Source organism: Scomber japonicus, chromosome 10, assembly GCF_027409825.1.
Source record: "Scomber japonicus isolate fScoJap1 chromosome 10, fScoJap1.pri, whole genome shotgun sequence".
Lineage (NCBI taxonomy): Eukaryota > Metazoa > Chordata > Actinopteri > Scombriformes > Scombridae > Scomber > Scomber japonicus.
The window spans coordinates 18,523,424-18,537,392 of NC_070587.1; positions in this window are offsets into that span (position 1 = coordinate 18,523,424).

Here is a 13,969-nt window from a genome sequence, read left to right on the forward strand (position 1 = left end):
TGCACGTCTATATTGTTTCCTCTTGAAGATGGCAGAGTTTTTGGTTTCTTCAGCATGTCTATCAAGGCAGTAGCCAGACAGTAAGGAAGAAAAAGATTTTAAAATTTCTCATTAAAATTCTAGCACTGCAATTTTATTTACAACCTGTGTTGTGGAAAAGTCTGAAGAGAGGAGAGGAGAGGAGAGGAGAGGAGAGGAGGGGGATGGGTGAGACACAGAGTGAGAAGGGGGGAAGGAAAGAAGAGCGAACACCGAGATGCTGAGAATTCAGATTATTACAGCAAGCACCTGCCCATCCCCACTGTACTTTTTGAAACACACGCATAAACACATCAACCAAGTACATGCAGAAGAAACACATGCATATTCAGATACACAATATCTTGAACACTCTTGTATACAAACTGGCATCATACTCAAACGTAAAATCACATGAAGTACTTGTAAATGTACTCATGGACACTTTCTCCAAAACATAGCATGCTTCAATCCATAAAGCACAGAAACACACACACACACACACACACACACACACAGACACACACAGTCTAAATCTCAGCCACAGAGAAGCCAGCTACGTCAGTATATTTTCACACTGCGGTAGTGTCTCTTTGTCTGCCTGTCGGCCAGCCGGCTGTAAGATGGAGGGCGAGAAATATGCTTTTAGCGGACGGCTACGTAAGACAGAAGACACAGCTTTGTCATTCTTGTTTCTATACTGCATTGTTACTATATTGATGTCTGTCTAAATTATTTGACCGTTTGGTGGTTTTCATTTTTGACCGCCAACGTGCTTATTATTTGACTTATTATTTGAGAGTTAAGAAGGTGTGTGCTGTATGTGTCCAAAAAAAGAGGTTGATTACAGGTACTAGTTTTTCACTTCATTTACAGTTAGATTTGTGTGTGTGTCCGTTTGTGTGCGTGTGCATGTGTGCGCGTGTTTGTGTGTTCATCCATATCTGTCCACATGAACGCATACCTGGTGTGTGTTAAAATGTTTGTGTGCACATTAGTGTGGAATGGCGACCTTCTGTCCACCTGTCCACATAATCAGCTGTTGTTTGTGTTGCCATACACACACACATACACACGCACACACGCACACGCACACACACACACACACACACACACAAGGAGGAGTAGTTTGTTCCAACCCCTTCCTTGACGAAGAGGAGAACTGCAAGCAGCCTGGCAGTCGCCATGTAGCCACACATACAGGGTGTCGACAAAACAATAGGACAACATTACTATATAATGCCTCCCAGTACTCTGGCCCTGCAACACATGCTATGCCTTTTGTAAAGCTTATGATACTCACATTTATTTCAAACGATTGTTTTTCTCTTAGATTTTGTATTTTGAACAATTTACAGTGAGCTATTTAACACACACAGACAACTTGTGCCCTGTTATATTCATTTTAAAACTATCTTCACACTAGAAGCATTAACCGCTTAACCCACCTCAACAAACATCTAGTAAAGTACTTTCCCTTGAAACCTTACTCTTGAACCAGCTTTACAGCAGTGTAAAGGGTAGTACTTTTCCCCCCAGCGCAAACCCTACAATCATTTTTAGTGCAGCTGACAGTGATGCACTGCCTAAAGAGACAGCCATTTCAAGCACCGATACGTAACACACACGGGCACAAAATAAAACCCCGAAAATGCACAGAGAGGCAGAGAAAGACACAGAGCCGGAGAGAATGATTCAGATGTATAGAAGGCCTCGGTGAGAGAGGGATTGCCATTGTGTGATAAACACAAACACAGATGCGTTTAGGCTTTGATTCCAGGTTGCTTTTCACAGCTCGCAGTGGGAGCCGTCCTAAAGAAACAACCCTCACACACACACACACACACAGAGAGACACACACCATGGACTAGACTGATAGGATTAGAGGCTGGTGCTATAGTCGCTCTCTCTTTCTCCTCCTCTGTCACCCCATCTCTCTCTCTCTCTCTCTCTCTCTCTCTCTCTCTCTCTCTCTCTCTCTCTTTCTCGCCTGCCAAGCCTTGATTATTCACAAGGTTAGTTCCTGATTGCCTATAGCAGTGGCTGACACAGGTTCATTATCTGTCCACCTCTTTTCCCTCTCACAGTATGTTTATACACCACGGTCGAGTGAAGAGTATTGACTAAAATTTACAGGCTCACAAAAAGATCCACCTAAATGTCACTTAGCTGTAATGTTACAAGCTAAACTGTCTTTTGAAAGGTAGAAACTAAAATATTAATATTGCTCCTCATCATTACAATTTTCTATTATCTCTGCCATTGTATTGTATTTCTATTGCTGCAATCTTCCTCCTATTTCCTTTTAAGTCCATTTCAGCTGGAACGATAAATCATGCTTTTGATGTAATAATTAGGGAATTTAATGATAGTTTATGGTTGGAATAATTAAAACATTTGTCTATATTAGTTCAGGATAAATCAGTCTATCTATATTGATCTATCTTATATTATATTATCAATGGCCTTGGTTGGCTCCAGATCCATAAAATATTATTTACGCATTTGAGGATGATATGTTTCATAGTGATAAATATACAGCAGCATTGGAGACAGGCGGGTTTTGCAGAATACTGATGACACTGTATGTGTACGTGTGGAGGAGACTATCAGCGCTGCTGCAGCAGGCTTCAAAAGGTAGCCGTCGGCCAGCCCTTCGCTGTCACAGTGGAGCTGCCTTTTCAAAACCTCTACCAGTAGCTCAGATGAAAATACATACAAGAAAGGCTTTTAGTTAAAGATATTAAAACTAACAACTGAAAATCAATCGATGCTGTTTCCTTAAAACCTCATTCCTTCATGAGAGTTATCGTCCTGACACTTTGTCACCGATATTCTGACAATGAAGGAACCTTTATTTTGTTGTGCTTCATTCGTTGTCCACATATCGAAAGACTGTTAGTTTTTCCTTCTGTCTGTGGCACAATGTCCCCATTCGAAGGAGTGTGTGAGTGTAGTGTTGACACATGTTAGTGCTGGCTGATTAGTCGACACATAAAGGAACGCGCAGCCCCTCCATCACTATTCAGCCATTTTGTCTCCCTGTCTGTCACACTGGTGGAGTGGATGTATGTGTGTGTGTGAGGCTTTTGTTAAGGTAATGCAGAGGAGAGAGAAAGAGCGAAGGAGAAGACACCGTGAAAAATTACACAGACCACAGCCAAGTCCCGGTGACCCAGGGATGCTTTTTTTCCTTTAATCTCTGCATATCGGAATCAAACAATTTCAGTCATTTTTACCCTAAAAGTCTTCATTTTGGAACATGCAAACTTAAGTGTTTTTTAATAATAAATTGTCAGGAATGTGGTGTGTAAGGTGGTGAGCCACCAGATCAGTGGGTCTGTTGTCTATTGTGTCTTAAGTGGATTAACAGAGCGGTCAGTGAGACAGACAGCCAAAGTGGCAACCATAGCCGTTGTTTACAAGCTCCTGTCACCTCTGTCGCTTCAAATTTTCATACAACACTGATTTGTTTTTTTTAGACTTTCTCACAATAGCAGGGTGGAGTTTGTGCAAAATCGTTGTGTAATCTTTTTGATAAAAGCATGAGAGTTGGCACAGTTACATCTCGTATATTTAAATATATTTTGTACGTTTAAAGCTCTCTCAATTTAGCTGCACGACTCTGGATGTTTTATTGTAGTCTAATATTATTTACACATAGTGTTCATATTAGATGAAATGTCAAAAGTCCAACCGCAGGATTTCTGATTCTGGGCTCTAAATCTCATGCAGCATGGAAAATAAAAAACACTATAGCTACTGTACCTTTAAGTGGACGATAAATAGTGTATGCAAATAAATTATTATTATTTTGAAATAAAATAGTTTTTGTCAAATTGTGTCCATATGTCACAAAAATGTAATTTTACCATAATCATTTTTATTATAATTTTAAAATTCACATACTGAAACTTTACTATCTCTATTTTAGAGATGAGTTTCAAGTATTGTATGTTTTGTCAATTGTGTCATTTCAACATTTTATTGGTGATATAATAATGAGCTGTATGTAAAAATATAGAAATGAATCATCTTAAATGGCTTTCAGGGCAAAGCCTCACTAATCCATCACAGACACATTTCAAACATGTTTTATTTCTTGCAAATAAAGAGGGTTTTTTTCTTATCAACATATTCTAATATTAGTCAAATCCAAACTAAATGTAAAGGGATTTTTATTACAACAAATAAATGTGCCACTACAACAATCTGATCATTTTCATAGCATAATTCAATATTTTATCTTACACAAATTCTCACCATTCTGACCATTATATCAGACCAAATCTGTTTCAACACCCAAATATGTTGTGTATAATAAATACATCAAAAGATACAAAGAAAAATATAAGGTATTATTATTAGTAGTAGTAGGGGTCGCAGTATTACTGGAAGTGGAGTTTTTTTAATTAAATTGGATCAGATCCTTAGTTGATTAATTAATTTCTTTACTAATTGCCTATAGTGCTTGGAAAGAATAAAAAGTAATAAAAAAAATGAGTTCACGTGTTTGAACAGCACAGCACCCCCTCTGGCTCTCAGGTGTCTCAGCATCTTAAACTCACCTCGATTGATGGATCCACTTTGTGAGTATAAGTTAAATGTTATGATAGTAAAGTGTATGATTTTTCTTTTTTTTAAATTTGTGCTCCACCCTGAAGGTCAATGAGTTGCTTTTGCATTCATTCAAAAGTTGTACTGTAAATAAGTGTTGTTCCAGCTGCATAGCAGATTATAATCATTAGTAAAATGTGCAAAATTACTCTAATATAAAGTCCATTTTATTCTTGTTCACATGATCATATTATGAAATAGAAAATAAAATTAAGCGCAGACACATATAACATTATTTCCTAGTTTTATGAATTAATATAAATAAAAATTCTATATAGCCTCTTTAAAAACATTTTATAATCAAATACAAGAATCAGTCCCCAATGCAGGTTGTGTGATGAGGTTTGACGTGATGCCTGTCATGTTTCTATTGTGATTTTCTGCTGGGTCACATCACTGTGCTACTGTCTATAGATGTTTGAAGAGCAACACAGCCACATATATTGACGAGAACTGTGATGAAAAATGCAGATATCCTTCAGCTTCTGATCAGACTATTCACAGAGATCCAAATTAATACACGCTAGATATAATTCATCGCAAGTGAAGCTTCTCTCATATTTATTATCACGCTGCATATTTCTTATCTCTATAGATAATAAATACTCACATCTTTCAGATTTACTATCAGGCTCAGTATGTCTTATCTCTACAGGTAATATATACATCTGTATGTATACACTTAACCTTTCCCTACAATTTACCTAAATGATAAGATATCTATAGTTACAAGTACTGTGAATTAGGTCTGATGATGATGTGACTTACCTTCAAGGCCTTCAAGTGTTTTATTCTTGTTATTGCTCTCCTATTTCTCCTCTTTTTTGTCATTTAAAAATCATCTGAATAGATTCTGTGCCAGTTTCTATGTCTATGGCGTGTGTAAAAGCACAAACAGTAGTTTATATGTGTTTTGTTTTCTATTTTTATATATTAGTGTGTTTCATGTGAAAGAAACTGCACAGAGCTTTTTGGAAAATATTGTAGTTGTGCTGTGTTCTGTCAATGAGGAAATAGCCAAGGCCATTTTCAATAGTTCTGAATCAAGCTTCAGCATTTAATCATTTATTTTACTGCACATCCAACTAGAGATTATGATGAAATCACACTATTATTGTGTGCTTACATGCAATTTTGTGTTATGACTGATTAGATTTTGTCAGTTTACATTTCAGGTGCTTATTGAAATAAGTCAGAAGATAAACAATATCATGAACCTCTCATTTGGTGGCTTTTCTATTTTTTTGTGTCATCAAAAAACTGTTTGTTTGTCCTGCAGTCACACTGAATGACTCGTACAATGACTGTTGAGCTTAGCGTGACGGTACACAGAGTCTACGATAGCATTAAGACGACTGTGTGTTAAGCCAAATTACGTTTTAACATTTAAAAGGGGTCTTCTCCTCTCCATTGACTCTATCAGCTCCATTCATTCCTGTAAGTGATTGAGGCCTGTGCTGCTGTAGGCTGCTATTCATGTCCAGCCGTCTATGTAAACAGAAAAGTATTTTAGCGATGGTGTGTGTGTGTATGTGTTTGTGTGTGTGTGTGTGTGAGTGTGTGTGTGTGTGTGCGCACACGCTGCAGCCTTTTAAACTGAGGTTTAGTATCCACAATGCTCTCCATCTCTGTTGTCTGTTTTTCACTCTTTCTTTTTCTGTCTGTGTCACGCATTCTCCCTATCATGATCCCACACACACACACACACACACACACACACACACACACACACACACACAACATACACACACACACACACACACACACACACACACACACACACACACACACACACAGTCAGTCAGACCTACGGAGGATCAGTCATGCTAGAGGTCGTCTATGGGCTAACTTGACATTGTTGTCTATAAGCTGCTTTGGAGCAAGAGGAGAAATTTAAAGGACAATTCCAAATAGTATGTACAAGGAAAGGCTCTCTCCCCTCACACGGCTCGGTGTCAGTGAACTAGGCTTTTGTGCGGAAGGGGGAGGGCGTCAATTCGTTCTCGGTTCAACCCATTCCTAATGTGAATAGAAACTGCAATTGATTTGCTAATGATAGAGTATTCATTCTTAATAAGATGGATATAACAACCTTGTCCTTTTCAGTATTGGAATATTTGGAAGAAAATTGGCTTCCTAAATTGATTAAACTGAAGGTGAACAGGGAGCCAGCCGTGCAGGATGTTGTTTTATGCTGCAGAAAGATGATTTGAGATAAACGGGATGCACCTGTTTATGTCAGTTTTCATTGTTTAGATTTGTTGGGGCTGACCAAATTATAATTATTGAATTATTATGCAACAAAATGTGTGGAAATAAATGCTCAATCATGATTTGCTAAATGCATTTAGGTGTAAATAATTTTCTCAGGAACGGCTTTCCTCTTCTCAGCCAAGGATTTTCTACAGACTGGGGATATCAGAAACAGTTTTTATATGTAGACCTTCTCATCATTTTATTTTACTGTTTCTGTGCAGTATTTTCATGAAATTTGGCTTTAATTTTTTTTTATTCTAAAGCAGTGTGTAATTGTATTTTGTAAAGGTTTTTTTTCCTTTTCAGTCCTTATTTCAAATAAGAGCTACAAGAAAACAATACATTTTTATGGTTATATCAGATTAAAGTGGTTAAATAATATTGAATTGTCTTTTCAGCACAATAAACAGTAGAATTACTGATTATTGTTGATTGCTTACATTTGGTAGAATTGGCAGGATGTATTGACAGAGGGAGTGTTTTTTCCCCCCTTCGTCTGTACATTCAACAGCTGCGGTACCATGCAGTACTGGCTGATATCATTTTAGCACTGCATGATCTATGTTTTCTAGTTTATCCACCAGAACTAAACCACATCTCCTAGACCACAAATAAAAAATCACCGTAGAGCACTATTTGAAATTACACTTCTCCTGTTATTTCCCATTAAAATAACATTTAGACTCTCTCATGTGTTTTAAAAATAATTTCTCAGTTGGTAATGATACAGAAATGATAATGACAGTCATTGGGCCATGCTGTATATGTGACACAAATGGCATATAAATCCAGATGTGACTGGCTCTAATGAGCAGCTGTTGACGATAATCCAGCTGATAAATGACTTTTAGAAGCTTTAAACCGTTCAGCTCCACCATATTTTCCATGTGGAGTTTAATTTGAACATGACATGGTGAAATGTAATGAAATATCAGGGAGCAGTGTGGTAGCTTAATGCACCAATCCCATATCTACAGTGTTGATTGAAATCCAGTGAATGGTATCTCTCTCCTGTGCTCTCTTTCCTATTAAATAAAACTGAGAAATCATCTTTTAAAAGCAAAATAACACAATTCTCTGAAACAAAACTGCAGATAGCTGTGAATACTAAATCTATGGCCTTCGTTGTCAGGCTTGCTGTGCTAGTCGCATGACATTGCTTTGCAGTGATGGATACAGGGCGAGAAATCTCAGTGTGATTTCACTGTTAGACCTCAGTGCTCGCACATAACACAGCTGTACTGTGTAACTGTGAATAGCTGTCACTATTTTTCAGCTGCTCCTGTCTCTCAGACCCTCAATTTCCTCCACCAGAAACTGGTGTGAGTGTCGCCTCTCTCTGTCTGCGCAGGATGGATGCGGGATGGAGGACTTTTACCATGGCAACCACTAATGCAGTATAGATGCAGGGACTAAGCCTTAGCTACAGCTGTAATAATACAGGATTGATGGAAGGCAGGTGAAATGTCATCCGGGCTGTTGTGCTTAAGTAGTAGTAACGCTTTTGATGTCTTGTGTGGTCAACAGTAAATCCCACTTGGCCTGGCTGTGGAAATGAGGTTATTGTTTCCTGTATTAGTTCAGCACTGCAGCATCCTTTCTATTCAGTTTCAATTCAGCAGTTTGTAGCTGACAAAAGAATTTCTCATCAGCACCATTTCCTATTATTCTTTATAGCACCACTTCATTTTTATAATGCTTCTGTGTCAGCTAGTAGTGTCTCCTTCACATTGTTTCCTATATCGGCTTATAATGCCCAATCCTCATAATCCCACTGTAGGCTAGGTCAAATATCTGGTTCCTGCAGTGTCCTCTCACACACTTCTAAGATGTGATTTCTGTATCCTCCTCATTCTCTCCCATACACTGGATTGTAATGGGGCAACTTATCACCTAACAGGTTAGCATTGGAGTTTTGATTTAAGTGACTTACTGGTAATGATGTTAATATGTTTTTGCTTTCCAAAAAAAAAAAAGAAAAAAAAGTGAAGCAATCCCTCTTCTGTATATTCTGTGGTGCATGCGGTGATGTTTAGATGATGCAACGTTTGCATGTACCGTGTACTTAAAATTCACAGTGCACTGAAAGATGCAGTGAAGGAAAGAAATAAAACAGTAGAAATACAGAGGTTAACATGCTGCTTGATAGTTGATTTAAAAGCTAATTCAGCCATATTTCTCTAGATTTTGAGTATTTTAAAGTACTCATGGATTATACTGGGACTCATTTGCCACATCAAATATCATACTAAAAAACAAAGTTTAGAAACACATATAAGTTTGAAAGCGATCATAGATTGAGACATCATCAGCCATTGTTTCTTTAAAAAAAAAAGAAGTTTTCTTTGCCCTGCTGTGTAAGAGACATTTTCCAAGAAGGCCATAAGTCGCAACCCTCCACACGCGAGTGTCGGTCCAAAACAAACATTCCATCAATGTGCTCCTGTCTATAGCTCTGCCCTGACCTGCCGCTACTGTTGTGTGTGTGTCCCTGTGTGCGTGTGTGTGTATGTGTGTGTAGGGGGGGTGTTTGTTTTGTCTGCCCCTATCTATAGCTCTGTCCTGCCCCTTTCTTTCACAGCTAGAGAAAGGAACCACACCCCTCAGGCCTTGGCTTAGTGTATGCGTGTGTGGCGTTTCGCTCTCTTGGGATTTTTGGATTTCTATTGCAGCCTCCTTTCCTTAGAAAAAGCTACAGAACAACCAATATGTATATGATATGCATTTGCAGAAAATAAACACATGGAATTCTATTAAAACTATAATATACATTACATATATACGTACACAGACACACACACACACACACACACACACACACACACACACATAGTAAATATATATGTTGGGTACACACCTGCTCTTTCTACACACAGCATAGACACATCCTAGCACATGAAATGATATAGAACACATTTACGCAAAAGTATATATACAATACATAGAGTAATGTGAGTGCAAACATACAGTATGCCTCCACATAAATTAAGGAATGTGTCACACACACACGTGTATGTAAACACACCGAGTTGGCTTCAGCCAATGAGAATAGAGCTTGGATGTGACCTGCGCTTCCCTTGTGAATATAAACCCCCAGGGACACAAAAACCGCCCTGTTTTTATGTGTGTATGTGTGTGTGTGTATGCATGTGTTATTTGTGTTACCCGGGGTACTGTATTAATACAGGCTCATTCCGTGTTCAGTGACAGCACAAGGTACATACACATGCATATGGTTCCCTCACAATTGTGGATTAAGCCGGATGAGCACACATAATTGTTGGTACTGTCAAGGTGTGTGAGAGAAGGAGTGTGTGTTTGTGGTGCAAGCAGGCGATAATGTATGCAATCCCCTTTGGTTATAGCTTATGTGTGCTGATGTGTATTATAATTCTGAATCTGCTTTAATACATTTCTGTTTTAAAAACTGGAAGACGCACAGAAAATGGCAGTGCTGGACTTCACTGTTAGTCGTTAAAATACGGACAATGTCTTAATATGAGAACTCCAATAGAGAAATTGTGCAAGCTGAAGTCCTCATTTTTATCTAATGAATATATTTATACTATTAGCTGATTATTGGCAAAGTGAATTGACCCCAGCCACAGTGTAAGATGTTGGATACCAGCCAAATATTTACCAGCTAGAATATACAATAAATCAATCACTGTGGAACACATACACATACATCTAATAATCTACTGCTAAATGCTATATGTTTGTAGTTAACAATTATATGCTTTGAAAGGAGACAATGTTACCAATGTCTCCTATGGGATCCACATTTATTTACAGACAAATTGTCATTTCAATTACAATGTGCTTTTAAAAAATGACATCTTAATGTTTGTATACCAATGTGCTCTTTATCAATAAATTGCAGGTGTGTGTACTTCTCCAGTGAACTCCTCGTGCTGCCATGATGGAACATGAAACGCCCTCTCCAGCTGGAAGAACAAGTGCTGTGTGGGCTCCCTGAAGTGGTGCAGCACTGGGTCATTGGAGAGCCACAGCGTGTTTGGGAACAGAACAAGCTGTGTTATTTCAGCACAGCCTGTTGGATGAAGGGCCATTTCACAGGCATTTTGGATTAATCTTTGGCAGGATCTCTCCAGGATCAAACAAAATTGGATGTTTAACCTCACGTGTCCTAGAGCTGAGAGTTTTCTGGTAATAAACCAGGATAGAGAGGATTGAATATGACCTACATTGTGTCAAACATCACATATTTCTAAATGTATTTCCTGACTCCATATGAAAGATGAAAATATGAGTATAGGTGAGTATAATCCAAAGCAAGGGGAAGTAATGTAATCTGTAACATTATTACAAGAGAGCCAAAAAAGAAGAAGAAAACAGATTGCCCTCCATTCAGTTTATTTCTTGTTTACTTTATTATTTTTGTTAGCCTGACATCACCCGATCAATATGAGCTCACAGATATGCCTGGTTCACAAGCTATATTTTTGTTATTGATAAAGTATATTTTGAGTATGCAGTGCAGCAGTGCTGTAGTTTCTGTCCTTCTCCCCTTGATTAACTATCCCTGACCCCTGACTCCTCTTATGCAAACAAAAAAAGAAAAGAAAATGATTATAAGACCTCTGAGCTAATCCATGCCATCATTTCATATCCTATAGATGTTAAAAAAAAGGTGACTTTTCAAATGCAGTTTCATTTATTGCTCCACATTTCAGTTCATATTACCTGAACACAAACACAGATTCACAGCTGAAGCCACCAACCCTCCTCATCCCATTTCATTTTCCACTTCACAAACTGTTTGCTACTCTATATCGGGAGGAATGCAGAAATATCAGCTAGTTCAGTTTGATGTGAGCGGTGAGTGACAGGTCTTCATTTAACAGGCATGCTGCAATTTCACATTTCCTATGCAGAGAGAATAATAGTAATATAAACACTCAGTATATGCCTTGATATTTGGATATAAATAGGTTTTATATATACACTTCCAGGATAAAAATTCCAATAATATATACCGTATGAAAGAAATTCCTCGGATATGAGCTGTTTTGAAATTGTCAGCTGATGCTTATGAATACAATAAAAATGCACTGAATCTAAAATCAGTCTGTTTGATGCAGTGATAGATTCACAGACATCACAGATTAGATTATAGCAAGATTTTCACAGAAAGTAAATCAGAAATGTCAACCATGTGCTCTTAATCGAAAGCCGGTGGTCACAGAAGGTTATACTGTAAGGTGACAGTCTGGTTCTGATTAAAACTTGATTATAATTAGAGCCATACTGTGTAACTCCAGTGTGGCACCCTCTGTTGAACCACTGTCAGTCATCTACTGTCTTTGTTTAAGGGAGACATTACATCATTTATTCCCACAGTGGAGTTATAATGGATTCAGAATAGTTCCCAAAGGGCCCATTAAGTCAACTCTACAACAACCCAAACAACTAACCCAATGCTAATGCTAAATATAAATACATTACAATATATGTTTATGTTACACAGTCATCTTTATTTCCAGTGATACAAACAGATTATATTACTGGAAATGCCCAGTTTCGATTGGGTAAACTCTATTTCACTGACAGGAAGGAGCATAAGCTTTTTATGAACAACTCATAGGTTAGCTTTGGAAGTGAATTTCCTTTCTCAAGGACAAGTATTGAGAGGAAACTATTCTTCTTCGTCTTATTCTGCACAGATTTTCTCTGCTATATTGGAAATATTTAAAAAGAAAAACCCTGAAAACTTGTGTTGCCAAGTCTCCTCTACTAACCATAACATCACCTTTCCACTGATATATGTTTTGGAATATAATCAAACCATCTGCTATCAACATTATATCATCCCTCTTTGTTTAAAGTCACTTACTGCTCCATAATTTCATACCTGTTTGCTTATATCAGCATGCTCCTGTGAAATTGCGTGACTACATCACCCAAGCCATTTGATTTCACAAATTGCGGCTATATATTAAACTGAGTGATGGCTATAATTCTCAGTGTGGTTTGAAAGCCATTTGGGATAAAAATCAATCACTCTCAATTACTGTAATTTTCCATGTTGCAATCTAATGACACAGGGTGGACTCATTCCAGTTGATGTGCTCATATATTGTGTACTCAGTGTGTTGATATGACTCCTGTATATCATATCCAGGAACTTGCTGCAATGACTGTTTTGAATTAGAGTTTGGCTCTTGGTAACCTATTCCACACACATACTGTAAATAAAGGTTAATGAAATGGCCTGCAGGCAAATGACAAGAGAGGATTTTACCTTTTTTTTGCACATTACATTGTTACCTGCAGAATGAAGGGAAGTTACCACATGACTTGCTCTCCGCTCTTTATAACGCAGAGATTAAGGGACCAAACACTGAGTAGAGGACTTGTAATGCAAATTCAAAATTTCCCAAAGTCCTACGTGGCCTATCCACTAATTTACTTATTATTGAGCCAAATAGAAAGTCATCTGAAAATCAATAGCCACAACTCTGTGATCTAAGAATAAAGAGAAGATCACACTATTCACTTAAAGGATGTCGGCTATGCCCATAGATCACTAATAATTTCAGTGACTGATTCTGCTTTCTAATCAAGTCGGGAAATATGATTAGTCTGGTCTTGTTAAGACATATGCATGCATTGTTTGATCCACTAATGGACTATTTTCTCTCACTCAAATTACAAAAACAGTAGAAATTGAAACATTTTTTGGAAATATTTCTTTAGCATGTGGGATTTAATTAAAGACACAAACACAGCTGAGTTTAAATGTCAACAATGAATAAGTCTTCAGGAATCACTGACATTCGCTGACTCACAAATGTATTACTTTCTTCCTGAGCACTTAAAGTACACAAGGAGCTCCAACCTGCTGAGTGACTTCTGCTTTATTGCCTGTGGGCCTAATCAAACAGTTTGGTTGAGGAAGTTCATTGCTTGCTGTATTTACATACTTAAACAACAATAACAACTGGTAAACAGAAAAAGGGCCAGCTCCTAAGACCCCTTGTGAAAGTAAAGCAATTTAGCCTTTTGTTGATGGCATGCCAGTGTAATAAAGAAATCTATCACCTTACTGAGTTGT